Here is a 16,486-nt window from a genome sequence, read left to right on the forward strand (position 1 = left end):
GTTAGCTAAAAGTTTGTTGAGTGTTTTGCATCTATGTTCATCAGTGATATTGGCCTGTACTTACCTATTTTTGTGTTGTCTTTGCCTGGTTTTGGTATCAGAGTGACAGTGGCCTTGTAGAATGAGTTTGGAAGTGTTTCTTCCTCTGAAACCTTTGAAATAGTTTTAGAAGGATAGGCATTAGATCCTCTAAATGTTTGATAGAATTCACCTGTGAAGCCATCTGGTCCTGGACTTTTGTTTTTTTGATCAAAGTTTTGATTTCAGTGCTTATAGCTGGGTTGCTCATAATTTATGTTTCATCCGGGTCCCGTCTTAGAAGATTGAATTATAAGAATCTGTCTTTTTCTTCCATTTCTTCCATTTCCAGGTTATCCATTTTATTGCCATTTTTTTTTCATAAAAGCCTTATAATACTTTGTTTTTCTGCCTTGCCTCTTGCAACCTCTTTCTTTTTCATTTCTAATTTTGTTGATTTGATTCTTCTCTCTTTTCTCCTGATGAGTCTGGTTAAAGTGGAAGTGAAGTTGCTCAGTCATGTCCGACTCTTAACAACTCCATGGACTACAGCCCACCAGGCCCTTCGTCCATGGGATTTTCCAGGCAAGAGTACCAGAGTGGGGTGCTATTGCCTTCTCTGTTAACAGCAGCTAGGCATATTATATTTACTTGGAGCTGGTATACTTGGTGACAGCCTTAGTGCCCTCAGACACAGCATGCTTGGCCAGCTCCCCAGGTAGCAGCAAGCGCACAGCAGTCTGGATCTCCCTGGATGTGATAGTCAAGCGCTTGTTGTAATGTGCCAGGTGCGATGCCTCGCCAGCGATGTGCTCAAAAATGCCATTGATGAAGGAGTTCATGATTCCCTTGGCCTTGGACGAGATGCCAGTGCCCAGATGAACTTGCTTCAGCACCTTGTACACGTACACAGAGTAGCTCTCCTTGCGGCTGCGCTTGCGCTTCTTGCCGTCCTTCTTCTGGGCCTTGGTCACAGCTTTTTTAGAGCCCTTTTTAGGGGCAGGAGCAGACTTAGCTGGTTCAGGCATGTCTATAATGACAACATATGTCAGTTTTATTATCTTCTCAAAGAACCAGCTTTTAGTTTTATTAATCTTTACTATTGTTTCTTTCATTTCTTTTTCACTTATTTCTGCTCTGATCATGATTTCTTTCCTTATGCTGACTTTGGGCTTTTTTTTTTTTTCTTTTTCCAGTTGTTTTAGGTGTAAAGTTATATTGTCTATTTGATGTTTTTCTTATTTGTTGAGGTAGGGTTTTATTGCTACAAACTTCCCTCTTAGAACTGCTTTTGCTGCATCCCATAGGTATTGAGTTGTCATGTTTTCATTGTCATTCGTTTCTAGGATTTTTTTGATTTCCTGTTTGATTTCTTTAGTAACCTGTTCATTATTTAGAAATGTATTGTTTAATCCCTATGTGTTTGTGACTTTTTACAGTGTTTTTCTTGTAAGTGATATCTAGCCTCATAGCATTGTTGTTGGAAATATTGCTTGATATGATTTCAATTTTCTTGAATTTACTGAGGTTTGATTTGTGACCCAAGATGTGGTCTCTCCTGGAGAATGTTCCATGTGCACTTGAGAAGTTGTAGTCTGCATTTGGATGGAATGTCCTGAAGATATCAATGAGGTCTGCTCATCTAATGTATCATTTAAAACATGTTTCCTTATTAATTTTCTGTTTTGATTATCTGCCCATTGCTGTAAGTGGGGTGTTAAATCTACTACTGTTATTGTTCATTGTCAATTTCTCCTTTTATGTCTGTTAGTGTTTGTCTTATGTATTGAGGTGCTCCTGTGTTGGATGCACAGATATTTACAATGTTATGTCCTCCTCTTGGATTGATCCCTTGATCATCATGTGGTGTCCTTTCTTATGTCTTGTAATCTTCTTTATTTTAAGGTCTATTTTGTCTGATATGAGGATTGCTACTCCAGCTTTCTTTTGCTTCCCATTTGCATGGAATATATTTTTCATCCTCTCACTTTCAATATTTAGGTCTGAAGTGGTTTTCTTGTAGACAGCATATATATGGGTATTGTTTTAGTATCCATTCAGCCAGTCTATGTCTTTTGGTTGGAGCATTTAATTAATTTATATGTAAAGTAATTATTGGTACATATGTTCCTATTGCCATTTTCCTAATTGTTTGGGGTTTGATTTTGTAGATCTTTTTCTTCTCTTGTATTTCCTAATTATATAAGTCCCTTTAACATTTATTGTAAAGCTGGTTTGCTGGTAATGAATTGTCTTAATGTTTGCTTGTTTGAAAAGCTTTTTATTTCTCAATCAATTTTGAATGAGATCCTTGCCAGATCTAGAGTAGTCTTGGTTGTAGATTTTTCCCTTTCAGTACTTTAAATATATCCTGCCATTCCCTTCTGGCTTGCAGAGTTTCTTCTGCAAGATTAGCTGTTAGACATATGGGGCTTGCTTTGTATGTTACTTCTTGCTTTTTCCTTGCTGCTTTTAACTGTCTTTGTGTTTAATCTTTGTCTGATTAGTATGTGCCTTGGCGAGTTTCTCCTTGAGTTTATCCTGTATGGGACTCTTTGTGCCTTTTGGACTTAAATGACTATTTCCCTTGCCATGTTGGAGAACTTTTCAACTATAATTTCTTCAAAAATTTTCTCACACCCTTTCTTTTTCTCTTCTTCTTCTGGGACCACTGTAATTTGAATATTGGTGAGTTTAATATTGCCCCAGAGGTCTCTTAGACTATCCTCAGTTCTTTTCATTCTTTTTACTTTATTCTGCTCTTCAGCAGTTCTTTCCACGATTTTATCTTCCAGCTCACTGATCCATTACAAATATGGAATGCTTCACAAATTTGCATGTCATCCTGCCCAGGGGCCATGCTAATCTTCCCTGTATCATTCGAATTTTAGTATATGTGCTGTTGAAGCAAGCCCTATTTATGTATTCTTAATAAAACTACAGGCTTCCCTGGTGGCTCAGTGGTAAAGAATCTGCTTGCCAAATCAGGAGACAGAGGTTTGATGCCTGGGTTGGGAATGTCCCCTGGATATGGAAATGGCAACCCACTCCAGTATTGTTGCCTGGGAAATCCTATGGACAGAGGAGCCTGGCAGGCTACAGTTAATGGGGTTGCAAAAGAGTCAGACATGACTTAGTGACTAGACAATAATAATGTAAATATAGTCGGATTTTATTTTAGTAATTGACAAACTATTTCTAAAATATGGGACTGCAAAGCACCCATAGTAGCCAGTAAAATTTTGAAAGAGAATACCAAAGGTGCAGAACTACAGATCCAATTTCAAGGTTTAGTTTAGAGATGCAGTAAATCCAGACAGTGTGATAAAGACAAATAAGTGGTTAGGATTGATTCCAGATATGGATTGACGCACATAGGGATAACTGATTTTTGACAAATGTAAGAAGACAACACAGAATGATCCTTTCAACAAATACTATGTAAAGATTATCTATCCATATAAAAAAATAAATTCTTATGCATATTTTACACTGCATACAATTATTACCTCAAAATGGGTCGCTGATCTAAATATAAAACTTAAACCTTAAAAACTTTTAGAAGAAAACATAGAAGAAAATCTTAGATTTGCTGATAAATTTTACATAAAACTACAAAAGCATGATCCATGGAAAAAAACTGATAAACTGGATTTCATCAAAATTGAAAATATCTGTTTTCAAAAGACACAGTTAAGAAAATGAATGACAAGTGCAGACTAGGAAAAAGCACTTGCAATGAACGTATTTGATAAAGGGCATGTACCTAAAACAAAAGTATTCACTTTTGCTTTCTGAAATCTTTTCTCCTAATATTGGCCAGAATGGCTCTTTAAAATGCATATCCATTCACATAACGCCCCTGCAGAGCGTCCAACACTTCCCCAGACTCCTGAAGGCCTTGGTCATCCCCAGCAAGTTTCTCCTGCTGTTTCTCAGGCATGAGAGCTTTAAGTTTTCTGGCCTTCCTCATTTCCTCCAGAGGCAACCGTGTCTATGTTTCTCTACACCACTGGGTCCTCCCTCTGATGTTACCTCCAAATAGGATATTTCCTCATCTCTGTGCCCCTCCCTTGCTAAACAGTGCCTTGCTCACCTCTCAGGTGTCAGCTCAAACATCATGCCCCTCAAGATTCCCTTCTTGACCCTCCAGGAAATGCGGTTATGGATTCCCCCAGAGTTCTGTGCTTCTCTTTCCCAGTATGTATTACCACCGTGGCTTTTTAAAAATAGTGGTCAGCTTAATGTTTGTCTACTCAACATGAGGACAATTACCATTGTCTCAGTAAGAGGCATGGCCCAACAAATAAAAGTATTTACAAATATTTGTTTGAACAATCACAACTGAACGCAGTTGACTTGGCAGAATGAATTCTAGGCACAGGCTTTTTGGTTGATAAGTTTAAAACAAAAATGATTCCCACAGATAGATGGAAAGAAAATGAAAGTTTTAAATATTTTGGTTTCCATCTGTGCATCAAATATTCCCATCTGCTCCTAGAAGCAGCTATTAATGGGATTCATTTGCTCATTTGAAAAAGTGACAAGTTCAAATCTCTTAATTTGGGGAACTATCCAAATATCAGTCACAGCATCATTTCTGTTACAGAATGAATGGTTACAGGAATCAGGATCTGGTGACTTAAGCAAAACACCGTCACACATTTCACGTGGATTTTCTTGGGACTCAGTACAGTTTACAGATGACTAACCACTGGGGTTGAGATTGACGTTATCACTAAACTCTTAAAAAAGAAATTGTGGCTATGATACTGCATTTCACTGTTGAATTTAAGTTATTTCTAATCTCTCCACTATAAATCCTAGTAGTAAGTAGATACTCTTCCAGGGAATTTTACGTTCTCTATAATCTGGATGCAATCCTGACATTCTGCGCTATCTGTGATAGCCCCTGGGTCTGATGCAAGTGGGCTCTGATGACTCTATTTCTAAAGAGGAATTCATTTACCAGTTATCTTTGGCTGTGATGGAAATGAGAGCCCAGGTGATTCAAAACTAATGGCTCTCACTTGTGCCAAACTGATACAATAATCAGTGGAGGAAACGTGTGTTTCTTTTGTGTAGAAAAGAGCACTAGGCATAGTGAAGGGAGAAAAAGCCTATAGTTTAGTGGACTCTATTTTCTCAAAATTATTTGCTAATTAAAAGAAAAGCTTAAATGACTTCTTGATAAGTCATTTAACTGTCTTTTGGTTCTAAATATGCATCCCTAGAAAGTTCTCACGGAGAAGGCAATGGCACCCCACTCCAGTACTCTTGCCTGGAAAATCCCACGGACGGAGGAGCCTGGTGGGCTGCAGTCCATGGGGTCACTAAGAGTCGGACACGACTGAGCGACTTCACTTTCACTTTTCACTTCATGCATTGGAGAAGGAAATGGCAACCCACTCCAGTGTTCTTGCCTGGAGAATCCAGGAACGGCGGAACCTGGTGGGCTGCCGTCTATGGGGCCGCACAGAGTCGGACAGGACTGAAGCGGCTTAGCAGCAGCAGCAGCAGCAAGTTCTCAAATTGCTGACGGCAGTGCTTAAATCAGGTAAGGATATTTGTCTCACCACAAATAATTAAGAATGAAAAATATGTTAGTAAAACTTACAAACATAAAAAGAAAAAAGGGAAAAAAAAACCAAAAAAACCCTTACAAACATCCTCAAAATTCCAGTGGTTATTCAGTGTGGAAGACAGGGCAGAGGGAGGAAGGGATTAAGATGTCACATCTTTGGTAAGGTAAAACTGGATCCCAAAAAGAAATCATTCATTTAATAGGAGATATGGAGATGTAGAAAAGAACCACTAAGACTCATTACAGATCAACATATCTCTTTGCATCCTACTTTGAAAATAGTATTCTTACAAGAAAGCATTATGGAGATGACTCTGGTTTAAGATGCCCAGCATGACTGGAAAGTAAAGTCCACCAACTACCTCCAGCTTTGATCACAAAAGGAAAAACAGATGATATGCAATGAAAGGAAATACATAAGTGTCCCTCTAAACTGTGAGATGTTCTGTTCTCTCACAAGGCATACAGTGTATTTTCCCTTCCTCAAAGACACTCAGGTCTCTTGCTCCTGACCAAATAAGATGCACAAATATGGATCATTGTCTTCTATTCTAATATAATATGTTCAGAAAGAAAAGAATTTGAGAGAGAATGGCTAGTCTTGAAAATGAGCTCTGATTTGTCATATAGTCAGAATAGAAAGGCAAGTTGGACTCTGCTCAGAGATCTGTTGGAAAGAAAGGAGAAAGTGACAATAAAGAGCACATGCATTTTATAAAGAGCTGTTGGGTAGTAGAGGTGGGATCTAGTGATTTACAGGGGAAAATAAGGAAATAAATAATATTATTGGCCTCAATTCTTAATACATAAAATTGAAGAATGAAAAAAGTGAACTCATAGAACGGAGGCTTTTTTAAAAGATAGAAATGTGGAAATTCAATAGCATGACTTGAAGTGAAATAAGTTTTTCAATAATTTTGCAAGTTAGAAAGTTACCCCCTGAGGATAGAAATATGCACCAGGGAAGGTTTATATAAAGGGGAAAGGAAGGAAGAGGTTGGTTCTACTTATAATTCTCTGTCAACTAAAATGTCAGTGTGATAAACACCACATATATATAATTACACGCATTTGATATATTTATGTAATTAAACACATATATGAGAAAAGATAGACTAGTACCAGGAGGGTATGTGATGCAGAGTGACATCTCCTCGGCCATCTTACCAACCCAAATCCCTCTATCCTGAGCAGAGGCAAATGGTGGGGAAATCAGTTCTTTCCACTGATTCTCACTCTAATGTTTAATGTCAGTTCTCTAGATAATGCTTTGCCACTGGAACACGTATTAATTTTCCAATTTTAGACTCCAGTATATGAAAATCAACTCTCTCAATATGGCTGTAAGACTGGTTCCCATATTGGTTACCTTTGCAACTTTAAATCGTCTGCTTCCAACTGCTTCCTTCTTCTGGAGATAAATCTTGATTCACAGTGTCACACAGTAAGCTGACTTTTTGTCCCATTTCTCAGTTTCTAATTTCACCTACAAACAAAGTTTCCATGTCTAAAGTTTCTAGAAGTTGAAAATTTTATTTTATTTATTTTTTTTAGTTGTAATCTCACCTTTTAATGCAGGACTGTTTTTTATTTTATTTTAAATTTAAATTTATTTATTTTAATTGGAGGCTATTTACTTTACAATATTGTATTGGTTCTGCCACACATAAACATGAATCTGCCACTGGCGTACATGTGTTCCCCATCCTGAACCCCCTCCCACCTCCCTCCCCGTACCATCCCTCCAGGTCATCCCAGTGCACCAGCCCCAAGCATCCTGTACCCTGCATAGAACCTGGACTGGTGATTCGTTTCATATATGATATTATACATGTTTCAATGCCATTCTCCCAAATCATCCCACCCTCTCCCTCTCCCAGAGTCCAAAAGAGTGTTCTATACATCTGTGTCTCTTTTGCTATCTCACATACAGGGTTATTGTTATCATCTTTCTAAATTCCATATATATGCATTAGTATACTGTATCGGAGAAGGAAATGGCAACCCACTCCAGTGTTCTTGCCTGGAGAATCCCAGGGACGGGGGAGCCTGGTGGGCTGCAGTCTATGGAGTCACACAGAGTCGGACACGACTGAAGTGACTTAGCATACTGTATTGGCGTTTTTCTTTCTGGCTTACTTCACTCTGTATAATAGGCTCCAGTATCATCCACCTCATTAGAACTGATTCAAATGTATTCTTTTTAATGGCTGTGTTATACTCCATTGTGTATATGTACCACAGCTTTCTTATCCATTCATCTGCTGATGGGCATCTAGGTTGCTTCCATGCCCTGGCTATTATAAACAGTGCTGCAATGAACATTGGGGTACACATGTCTCTCAATTCTGGTTTCCTTGGTGTGTATGCCCAGCAGTGGGATTGCTGGGTCATATGGCAGTTCTATTTCCAGTTTTTCAAGGAATCTCCACACTGTTCTCCATAGTGGCTCTACTACTTTGCATTCCCACCAACAGTGTAAGAGGGTTCCCTTTTCTCCACACCCTCTCCAGCATTATTGCTTATAGACTTTTGGATTGCAGCCATTCTGACTGGCGTGAAATGGTACCTCATTGTGGTTTTGATTTGCATTTCTCTGATAATGAGTGACGTTGAGCATCTTTTCATGTGTTTGTTAGCCATCTGTATGTCTTCTTTGGATAAATGTCTGTTTAGTTCTTTGGCCCATTTTTTGATTGGGTCGTTTCTTTTTCTGGAATTGAGCTGCAGGATTTGCTTGTATATTTTTGAGATTAGTTCTTTGTCAGTTACTTCACTTGCTATTATTTTCTCCCATTCTGATGGCTGTCTTTTCACCTTGCTTATAGTGTCCTTTGTTGTGCAGAAGATTTTAATTTTAATTAGGTCCTGTTTGTTTATTTTTGCTTTTATTTCCAATATTCTGGGAGGTGGGTCATAGAGGATCCTGCTGTGATTTACATCGGAGAGTGTTTTGCCTATGTTCTCTTCTAAGAGTTTTATAGTTTCTGGTCTTATGTTTAGATCTTTAATCCATTTTGAGTTTATTTTTGTGTATGGTGTTAGAAAGTGTTCTAGTTTCATTCTTTTACAAGTGGTTGACCAGTTTTCCCAGCACCACTTGTTAAAGAGATTATCTTTTTTCCATTGTATATTCTTGCTTCCTTTGTCAAAGATAAGGTGTCCATAGGTACATGGATTTATCTCTGGGCTTTCTATTTTGTTCCATTGTTACCACAGAGATAGGTAGAGCAGCATTGTGCCATTTTATTTATGCACGTCTTACTTTTTTCCTTATGATTGTCTTTCTCTTAGGCTTCTCTAGTGGTTCAGTGGTCAAGAATCTGCCTGATAATGCAGGAGATATAGGAGCTGTGGGTTTGATCCCTGGGTCAGGAAGATCTCCTGGAGGAGGAAGTGGTAACCCACTCCAATATTCTTGCCTGGCAAATCCCAGGGACAGAGGATCTGCCTACAGTCCACAGGGTTGCAAAGAGTCAGGCATGACTGAGCAGTTGCTCAGAAAGCATGCAGGTGTCTTTCTTTTATTCGTGTGTTATTGGCCCATGTTACGTCATCCAATGCATACCTGCTTTGTCCCAATGCTCTTCCTCCTGACCCTCGACCAATTCAGTCCATTTCAGCTAGTGTACTCTACAGAGCATTGCCCTGGAACTCTCTTCATCTATCTCCTACATTGGGTTCCCTGTCTCTTGGATCTAGTATCTTTCTTCACATTTGGTTTATTTACCTTTTTTCTTGAAGGAGGCAAACTGTCTTAGCCCTTGATATATATTAATGTCTTTATTTTACTATCACACATGTTATGGACTAATATTTCTCCAAAATTCCTCCAAAGTGACTGTTTGGAGATAGGGCCTTTAAAGAGGTATAATTAAGGTTAAATGAGGTCAGAGTAGGATCCTGATCCAGTAAGACTCTGGTCTTGTAAGAAGAGGGAGAGATGTCAAGGAGGTATGCTCAGAGAAAAGTCTGCATAGGACACAGTGAGAACACAGTCGTTTGCACATCAAGGAGAGAGGCTTTATGAGGAACCAACCATGCCGACATTTTGAGCTCAGACTCCCAGCCTCCAGAACTGTGAGAAGATAAATTTCTGTGGTTTGAGCCATGCAATCTGTGCTATCTGGTTATGGAAGCCCTAGCTGACTAACACAGCATATCACATATATTTGAGTGCTGGGTATGGGAATTAAGACACAAAATTATTTTCCCCAAGAAGTCTGAACACATCCTCTCAAAGCTCCTTTGTGTTTCAGCATCCAGTGTCATTGATGAGATTCTGAAACCATCATAATTTTCTTTCTATTCACAGCTGACCTCTATTCCTGGTATTCCAAAATTTTACAGATTGGCATTGAAGAGAAACATCTCTTATTTTTCTAGTCATGGTACTTGGCATTTGATTTCCTTTCCAAAATAAATACTTATTTTCCACTGAGAAATTTTTAAGTTATTTATTTCCTAGTTTCCTTAACTCCACTCACTCTGTGACCTCTTCCTAAAACGTCTATTAGGCTGGATTCTGGATTTTTTTTTTTTTTTAAAGAAATACTCCTTCTTTTCTTTACACTCATATTTACTATCCTTTCATGTTCTACTTTTTAAATTTTTATTTATTTTTAATTGGAGGATAATTGCTTTACAGTTTTGCATTGGTTTTTGTCTTACAACACTGTGAATCAGCTGTAAGTATACATATATCTCCTCCCTCTTGAGCCTCCCTGCCCCCCTCCCCCATCTCATCCCTCTTTGTCATCACAGAGCACTAGGCTGAGCTTCCTTTGTTTTATGCAACTTCCTACTAGTTACCTGTTTTACACATGTTAATGTATATATTTCAATGCCACTTTCTCAGTTCATCCCAGCCTCTTCTTCCCTCGCTGTGTTCACAAGTCTATTCTCTTCATCTGTGTCTCTGTGCCTGCCCTACAAATAGGTTCACCAGCACATTTTTTCTAGATTCCATATATATGCATTAATATGCAATTGCAGCTCAAAATCAGAAAAACAAATAACTCAATCAAAAAATGGGCAGAAGACCTAAATAAACAGTTCTCCAAAGAAGACATACAGATGGATCATGAACACTTGAAAAGTCACTCAACATTGCTCACTATTATAGAAATGCAAATCAAAACCACAATGAGGTATCACCTCATACCAGTCAGAATGGCCATCATCAAAAAATCTACAAACTTTTAATGCTGAAAGGATGTGGAGAAAAGGGAACCTTCTTGCTCACTGTTGATGAGAATGTAAATTGACACAGCCACTATGTAGAACAATATGGAGATTCCTTTAAAAACTAGGAATAAAGCTACAATATGACCCAGCAACCTCACTACTGGGCATATACCCTAAGAAAACCACAATTTAAAAAGACACATGTACCCCAGTGTTCACTGCAGCACTATTTACGATAGCTAGGACATGGAAGAAACTTAGATGTTCATCAACAGGTGAATGGATAAAGACGCTGGATATACACAATGGAATATTACTCAACCATATAAAGAAACAAAGTTCAGTCAGTTGAACTGAGGTGGATGAACCTAGAGCCTGTTATACAGAATGAAGTAAGTCATAAAGAGAAAAACAAAGAAGTTTTATTTTAAAAAGAAATTTTGTGTGCTTTCTCTCTCATTTTTTAACCAAATTTTATATTTCCTTAATATAAAGAACCTTTATTATTATTCCCCAGTTCTTAACCCATCATAAGATCCTGTTTTGTTGTATTTTTTTTTTTTTTTAACAGTTGCCATGTTTAAAATTTCACTCCAGCCATGCTAATCAGAGTGTTTTGTTTGAAGTTATCTGTTTCCTAAACTTTCTCCTCTGGAATATTAGCTAATCTTTTTTTTTTTTTTTTTTAATCAACATGTTTCATGTTTACATCTCAGGTTTCCTTTTACTTTGTGATGATCATGGTTATCCATTTATATTAGGTCTTAGATATAGAAAAGCTGCTGCTTAAGTAGGTGCAAGGCTACAGACAGGGAGGGTAAACTCAGGAGTATCTCAGGGAACCCCTCCCCCCAACTACCTGCCTGTTCAACTCTCCTGAAGAACATACTTTCAGGTATTTTCTGGGGGCACACATGACTTGCAGTGTGATCCTCAGGACAGGGAAAGTCATCCTCTATCTGTGAGGCTATTGTTTCCCTACCCACATCTCTAGACTTGGGCCTCTTTATGTGCTGAAGGACCCAGTGATCTCTGAGTGGCCTCCTGAACTCTGGTTCCCCACTCTCCGTGAGACGTCCCTCATCACTCAAAATGATGATCCTCCCGCTCTGGTCCTCACTGTAGTTACTGAGTGCTGTTCACTTTCTCACTACCATGGAAACGGGGGCAGGGAATGAATGTGCGCTTCCCAACCTGTCCCAGGGAAAGAGATTGCTGATGAGTTGCCCCAGAAGGCAAAGAGGAGTGTCTGAACTAGTCCCTTTGAGGAGCTGAAGGATTAAGGAGAGTGTACTACACTGTCTTAGATAGAACTCAGGAGAGTAAAGAGAGGAGTCTTTGTGGTGTCAGTTCAGTTCAGTTCAGTTGCTCAGTCATGTCCGACTCTTTGCGACCCCATGAATTGCAGCACACCAGGTCTCCCTGTCCACCACCAACTCCTGGAGTCCATCCAAACCCATGTGCATTGTGTTGGTGATGCCATCCAACCATCTCATCCTCTGTCGTCCCCTTCTCCTCCTACCCTCAATCTTTCCCAGCATCAGGGTCTTTTCAAATGAGTAAGCTCTTCGCATCAGGTGGCCAAAGTATTGGAGTTTCAGCTTCAACACCAGTCCCTCCAATGAACACCCAGGACTAATCTTTAGGATGGACTGGTTGGATCTCCTTGGAGTCCAAGGGACTCTCAAGAGTCTTCTCCAACACCACAGTTCAGAAGCATCAATTCTTCAGCACTCAGCCTTCTTTACAGTCCAACACTCACATCCATACATGACTACTGGAAAAACCATAGCCTTGACTAGACGCACCTTTGTTGGCAAAGTAATGGCTCTGCTTTTGAATATGCTGTCTAGGTTGGCCATAACTTTCCTTCCAAGCAGCAAGCGTCTTTTAATTTCATGGCTGCAATCACCATCCGCAATGATTTTGGAGCCCAGAAAAACAAAGTCAGCCACTGTTTCCACTGTTTCCCCATGTATTTGCCATGAAGTGATGGGACCGGATGCCATGATATTAGTTTTCTGAATATTGAGCTTTAAGCCAACTTTTTCACTCTCTTCTTTCACTTTCATCAAGAGGCTCTTTAGTTCTTCTTCACTTTCTGCCATAAAGGTGATGTCATCTGCATATCTGAGGTTATTGATATTTCTCCTGGCAATCTTGATTCCAGCTTGTGCTTCCTCCAGCCCAGAGTTTCTCATGATGCTCTCTGCATATAAGTTAAATAAGCAGGGTGACAATATACAGCCTTGACATACTCCTTTTCCTATTTGGAACCAGTCTTGTTCCATGTCCACTAGGTAGGTGTATTCCCAAGGCCTTGGAACATTAGGAGACGCTGGAAAGGTAACTCCCAACTACATGTGCTCAGTCGCTTTAGTCATGTCTGACTCTTTGTGATCCCATGAACCATAGCCCACTAGGAACCTCTGTCCATCGGATTTTCAAAGCAAGAATACAAGAGTAGGTTGCCATGCCCTCCTCCAGGAGATCTTCCTGACCCAGGGATCAAACCTGCACCTCCTGCACTTCAGGTGAGTTCTTTACCTGCTGAGCCATCAGGGAAGCCCACTACCAACTATAATAAATATAAAAAACAAGGCTTTGCAGAAAGCTGTCTGTTTCATTCAGGATATCCAATGATATCTTGGAATAGAGAAAAAAGAAGTGTTGGGGGGTAGGGGGAAGTGGGGAGAGAGAGAGAGAGAGAGAGAGAAGGAAGAAACAGCAAAGATGCACCAGGCATTTGGTAGCAGTGGAAGGTGGAAAGTATGAGGAAGGCAAAACCTCCTAGAGGACTGAGATGTTCAGAAAATTTAAAAAGAAAGGGGTATCCTTCTAACTAGGTGCCAGCCAACCTGTGTGCTGGAACATGGCAACCCTCCCTATTGATAGCTAGCAGGAGGTGTCCAGCCCCTCCCAGTGTTTGCGGCCTCCAGAACACTGTCTAGTGTGTAGCGTGGTCACTCACAGTTTGGAGCTATGAAGGAAACAGCTTTCAGCCTGTGGACATAGTGATCCAGGAGACTGGAGAGACAGTGTTTTAAATGTCATAATTTGATGAACATTTAAGTGGCTTCCATACCTTGACTATTGTTAATGCTACTTTAATAAATGTGGGAGTGCAGATACTGCTTTTGTAACCTGTTTTCATTTCCTTTGGTTCAAGGGATGAGTGGAGAAAGAGAATGTCAATTCAGCCATGAAGAATAAGGAAATCTGGCCATTTGCAGCAGTGAAGGTGGACCTTGAGCCTCATTTGCTAAGTAAGTCAAAGAAAGACAAATACTGAATAATATCACTTACAGAATCTAACAAAGTGAACTCAGTAAAAGAGAGTAGAATGGTGGTTACCGGGTGATTGGGAGTGAAGGAATTCAGGAGATTGTGGTCAAAGGGTACAAACCTACAACTACAAGATGAAGAAATCCTGGGGACCTAATGCACAGCAGAGTGATTACAGTCAACAGTACTAGGCTATAAACTTCAAAGTCACTAAGAGGCTATATCTTAATTGTTTTCACCACACAAAAGAAATAATTATTATGTGAAGTGATAGAGGTGTTGGCTAATGCTACAGTGGTAATGGTACTGCAATATATACATGCATGAAATAAGCATGCTGCATGCCCTAAACTTACACAGTGTTATGTGTCAACGGTATCTCAATAAAAAGACCATATGTTCATTTTAAAATTTTGCATTGGGCATTACAAGTGTTATGATACTGAGATAAGGCATATATTTTTATGTCTAATCTTATTTACAAGTGGTCAAGAAGGATACAAAAGTTAACATTAACATCTTAGGAATCCATAAACTAAAATGGGTGGGAACGGGCAAATTTAATTTAGATGACTATTATATCTACTATTGTAGGCGAAAATTCCTTAGAAGAAATGAGGTAGCCCTCATAGCTAACAAAAGAGTCTAAAATGCAGTACTTGGGTGCAATCTCAAAAACGACAGAATGATCTCAGTTTATTTCCAAGGCAAACCACTCAACATCACAGTAATCTAAGTCTATGCCCCAACTACTGATACTGAAGAAGCTGAAGTTGACTCATTCTATGAAGACTTAGAAGACCTTCTAGAAATAGTACCAAAAAAGATGCTCTTTTCATCATAGGGGTGCAAAAGTAGAAAGTCAAGAGATACCTGGAGTAACAAGCAGGTTTTGGCTTGGAGTAAAAATGAAGCAGGGCAAAGGCTAACAGTTTTATCAAGAGAACACACTGGTCATAGAAAACAGTGTTTTCCAACAATGCAAGAGATGATTCTACACATTCACATCACCAAATGGTCAATACCAAAATCAGATTGATTATATTCTTTGCAGAGGAAGCTGTAGAAGCTGTCTATAGTCAGCAAAAAAAGACCTGAAGCTGACTGTGGCTTAGATCATGACCTCCTTATTGTAAAACTCAGGCTTAAATTGAAGAAAGCAGGGAAAACCAATAGGCCTCTCAGGTATGACCTAAATCAAATCTCTTATGATTATACAATGTAGGTAATGAATAGATTCAAGGGATTAGGTCTGGTAGACAGAATGCCTGAAGAACTATGGACAGAGGTTTGTAATACTATATAGGAGGTGGTGACTAAAACCATCTCAAAGCAAAAGAAGTGCAAGAATAAAGTAGTTGTCTGAGGAGGCTTTACAAATAGCTGAGGAAAGAAGACAAGTGAAAGGCAAGGGAGAAAGGGAAAGATACACCCAACTGAAAGCAGAGTTCTAGAGAATAGCAAGGAGAGAAAAGAAGGCCTTCTTCAATGAACAATGCAAAGAAATAGAGGAAAACAACAGAAAGGGAAAGACTAGAGATCTCTTCAAGAAAACTGGAGATTTTGAGGAACATTTCATGCGAGGATGGGTATGATGAAAGACAGAGAGTATGGACCTAACAGAAGCAGAAGAGATTAAAAAGAGGTGGCAAGATTACACAGAAGAAGTATAAAGGTCATAATCATCTGGATAAACACGTGATGTGATCACTCACCTAGAGTCAGACATAGTGGATTGTGAAGTCAAGTGGCACTTACGAAGCATTGCTATGAACAAAGGTGGTTGGTGGTGGTGATGGAATTCCAGCTGAGTTATTTCAAATGAGAAAGCTAATTCTTAGGTAGATTGATAAGGAGTCCAGGGCCCTCAAGAAGGAAGGGGTCCAGGGCCCTAGAGGAGGAGAAAGGGGTCTGGGGTTCTCAAGGAGGAGAAAAGGACAAACTTTTTTTTTTTTTCTACATTGCTTTGTATTCCTCACATAAGACGATTTTTCTTAAACTCTAAATTGTTATGACAATGGTTTTTAAGACTAACTTTCTTTAATCCAAGAGCTAATGATTACACAACTAAACAACTCATCTTGCTCAAGGGTATGTTTTTCCTTAAACTCTGTACTAATGATTATATAACAACAATGTATCTTATCCAAGGACTTGTTTCTCCTTAACAAGAACCTTCTGACTAATCCTCTTATATTAAGACAAATGTTGTGGGAGTGGGTCTGGTAAAAGTATATAAGGCCTTGATGAAACTAGTGAGTGAGGCACTCTCTTCCCCCTTCTGATGTCTGTGTCAGAAGATTTCTCTCTCCTTTTTCACTGTAATAAAACTTCTGTCACACAAAAGCTCTGAATGATCAAATCTGGTCCCTGATCCCAAAGCTAAATCTTTTTCTTTGGAGGTCACAAATC

The 16,486-nt window shown here is 39.2% G+C and overlaps 1 protein-coding gene and 1 non-coding gene across 2 annotated transcripts in view; both read right to left on the bottom strand.

Annotated features, from left to right (window-relative positions):
• The window catches only part of GABRG3 (gamma-aminobutyric acid type A receptor subunit gamma3), an 838,213-nt gene that overhangs the window by 373,105 nt on the left and 448,622 nt on the right, over nt 1-16,486 (bottom strand). The window lies entirely within an intron of this gene.
• On the bottom strand, nt 2,828-2,929 carry LOC112581064. The gene has a single exon (XR_003105502.1). It is a non-coding gene; the product is annotated as a U6 spliceosomal RNA (small nuclear RNA).

The sequence above is a fragment of the Bubalus bubalis genome, chromosome 20 (genome assembly GCF_019923935.1).
Source record: "Bubalus bubalis isolate 160015118507 breed Murrah chromosome 20, NDDB_SH_1, whole genome shotgun sequence".
Taxonomy (NCBI): Eukaryota; Metazoa; Chordata; class Mammalia; order Artiodactyla; family Bovidae; genus Bubalus; species Bubalus bubalis.